The sequence below is a fragment of the Triticum dicoccoides genome, chromosome 4A (assembly GCF_002162155.2).
Source record: "Triticum dicoccoides isolate Atlit2015 ecotype Zavitan chromosome 4A, WEW_v2.0, whole genome shotgun sequence".
In the NCBI taxonomy this organism is placed as follows: domain Eukaryota; kingdom Viridiplantae; phylum Streptophyta; class Magnoliopsida; order Poales; family Poaceae; genus Triticum; species Triticum dicoccoides.
Window position 1 is genome coordinate 684278585 of NC_041386.1, and position 3807 is coordinate 684282391.

The window sequence follows — 3807 nt, forward strand, 5'->3', positions numbered from 1 at the left end:
TCTGCGTCGCTACCGTTATGACTGAGGATGCTGAGTATCGTGATTATTAGATCAGATAGGATAGCGTAGGATGCTATTCTACATTGTCTTATACTCCAAGATGATCATGTACTCTTATATATATGCCTATGAGGCTCAAAGTCTCAAACAATACATCAACTATTCCAGCAATATCTCTCTCCCTTCTAACAATTAGAAAACCGGCCTACTAACGCTGATGCGCTGTCGTCAACGGCGCGTGTGTGTGTGGCTGGAGCTCGTCAACGGTGAATAGCAAGCAATTTCTCCTTCCTCCAATTCTGAAGTTCTCTATTAAACTGCAAGTGAATCTCATGTTTCTTTCGATGTGATGCTGAGAGATAGTGATTGTTGCGTTCGTTGGTGTTTCCTGCCTATGTGCATTCGTTGTTACAGGTTTTCTAAATGTGTACTTGATTGTTCAAGAGCACGAACCACGTTGCCAAAAAATTTGGCCTTTTTTTCAGAAGGAGGATGACCCCCGGTTTCTGCATCTAGGCGATGCATGCAACCATTTTTATTAATTATTCTCATAGACCTTACAAAATGTTACATCAGTAAATCTGAATCCACTCCCTGCAAAAAAAGGTAAATCTAAATCCACCATCTTGGCAACATCTGTCGCCATTCATATCCACTTGATGAAGGGATGTCGAATGTCCGAGCCAAATATCAAAGAGACCTCGCACCAAATCCTAACATGTAAAGCTGGAGGCCCCAACCAAGCCTCTTGCCGAATCTGGGCACACAACAGTCCGACGCACTCCTAGCGGACACCGCATGCGCCCGCTGTAGAGGCAAAAATTTAGGGCTTGTACCATCTAAACTTATTTCCATTTGCTGTGTTGTGACAGCTTCTGCAAAGAGAAGCATAGTATATCAGAAGAGATTGGGTCGCTTTACAAAATCAGATTTGGTTTTAGTACACTATTTCTCTTGCAATGGAGAAATATATTTTTTGGAATTCACTGATGCGTGATGACTCTCAATTCCAAGAAGATAATAGTCATTCTGTGAGCTGGAGCTGAAACTTTGAATACATTGGATGCGATGCGCAAAAGGTGAACGCGTTCGATTGAGAACCGTTGGCGGCCAACCAAAGCATCATCGGTGATGAATGCATTAGGCATGCCATGCATAGTTGCTCGAAGCAGGAAACTGAGCTCAGTTTTCCAGATCTTACCTTTTGTATACTTAGTGAATACCAAATTATGCTGCTTCTGTGTTGGTTGTCGTCCTACTTTTAATTTTTGCCCCTTCCAGCCAAATTACCAGAACAAAATTTCACTCCGAGAATGGATTAGGCGACATAAAACTAACCATATACCAAAACTACCGAATAAGAGGTGGTCTTCATGTATATATAAGATGTGAATTGCCTGAAACGAATCTTCTACCGAGTGTTTGAGTGATGATCGAAATGAGGCTTTATTTAAACCCGAGGTACCAAAACAAGGCTTTATGTAGAGCTGGACATGTCACGGGAAGTTACAAATAGCACCATCTATTTTTGTTTCGTTATTATTGTGCGTGTGAAGTATTATAAAGTTAGTACAAAGTCGAGTCATCTATTTTGGAAAGGAGGGAGTACACGATTACTTTGTGACCAGTTTTAACATAGTCCCTTGCCATCTACCTTACGTATTGCTCCATGATACCTCAGGATCTTGATCCTTTATTAATACCAAGTTCCTCCTCCCGAGCTGTTGGTCTATTCTGTCATCATGAATATTTTGTCGCATATTGCCATTCACTTTGTAGCTATTTGATTACTTATAGGCATGGAAGATGTTGGGAAGTTTATAGTGACATGACTTGCCGTTCAAACGATGCATTTCTCATGAGCTCTAGGTAAGAGAACAACATACAGAAGGAATAGCTGAGAGCCATGAAATCCTATACATCTCTAAAACATCAGTTCAATGCAGAAAATATTTTCTGCAATGCCACAAAAGCAGAGTGGGACAGATGCAACGCGTGACGTTCCACCCATTCGACGGGTCGGCAGTAGTTGATCTAGAGGGTAAAAACAAGGTAGCTTCCCCGGTGCTAACCATGATAGCCAAACCAAGATGGGACGAGCTGCGTGAGTATTCCTTCTTCAGGTGACAGATTCACTTGAGTCGACGCTGCCCTACACACGATCCATGATGTAGAAACTAAACTCAAATTGAAATCTAGAAAGTTGATGTGTGGTTCCTCTCGCTTCTTGGTTTATTTCTCTAATTCCTCGTGAAGTGTTTTCCTTAGACCCCATCATGAAGTGATTTTTCCCAAATCCTATTTAGTGCCTTAAGCGCCGGTTAATGGCCATTTGGCAACTGGCGCACAACTCCCGTTGGGAACTAACGGGCCGGCCCATATAACTCACGGTAGCGTTTATTTAGTTATATTTTGGGAAGCTTCTAGTAGCTTCTAGACATTTTTCTTTGCAGAGTATGGCTGGTTTTTCTTCGTATTTTTCTTTTTTCTCTTTCTTTTAATTTTTTAAATGCATGCACTTTTTCAAACTTGTGAACTTTACTCAAATTCGTGAGCTTATTTTTTCCAAATTTTATGATATTTTTTTTGGTTTTTATGCTAGTTTTTTTCACTTTTATGAACCATTTTCAAATTACGAATGTTTGCAAGTTGTGAACTTTCTTCAAATTCATAAACACTTCTCAAAGTCGTGAACATTTTCCAAATTTGCATTTCCCGAGTATTATCAACCATTTTCCAAATTGGTCAACTTTTCTCAAATTCCTGACTTTCTTCATTTTCGAAGACTTTATTCAAATTGCACAGATTTTTTATTTCATGATTATTTGAAAATTCTTGCACCTTTTAAAAAAATGTATGATTCTTTTAATATTTTAAAGAGCTTTCTCCATTTTTTTAAATTTTAAATAACATTTTTGTAAAAGTCAATAGTCAAGAACCTTTATAAGTGATCGGTGGTCAACCAGCGAACCCGAGGAACGAATGTCCGGACTGACGAGCGAACTTTTTTTTTGACAATTGACTGACGAGCGAACCTGTGATCAAGCGAGGAGCGAACTCTCGTGCTTTAATGGGTCGGCCAACTACCGCTCGTGAGCTCCAGCCGGTGAACTGGCGCTACAGCCTGCCAGGGCGAAATTCCTATTTGCCGCTCGCTGCGGCAAGTAGTCGAGGCGACGCACAAGGCAGACCGACAAGCCTTCGCATGGGCCGGCTCGTTCAAACTTCCGAGCGAATCTGGTTTTGGGAATCTTCTAGGTGGTTCCCAGCCAATTTATTCGGTTTTGGGAACCTTCTTGAACCGGTTTTCCTATTTCCCCGTTTTTTCACTTTTTGTTACTTTTCTTTTTTGTTTCAATTTTTTCTTTCTTTTTTTGTTTTCTTTTCTTTTCTTTGTTCTTTCGTTTTTTCATGTTTCTTTTGATTGAGAATTTCAAATATTTATTTGGAAGTTTACAACATGTTCTCGTTACCAAAATTTGATCCCAATTGCAAAAAATGTTCAGGAATTTTCAAAAAAAAAATCCCGTTTTCAATTTTTGTTCAACAATTCAAAAAATGTTCATGTTTCAAGAAGTCTTTCAGGAATTTCAGAAACTGATCTGTTTTTCAATTTTGTTCACAATTTCAAAGAAATATTCAGTAATTTCAAATAAATGTTCTTGTTTTCAATTTTTTGTTATGTTGATGTTTTGGAAAAAAATGTTTAGGAAGTTGAAAATATGTTTTCTTTTTTTAAATCTGTTAAGAATGTCATTAAATGTTTATGCTTCAGAAATTATACTGGAATTTCAATACTTTTTCACA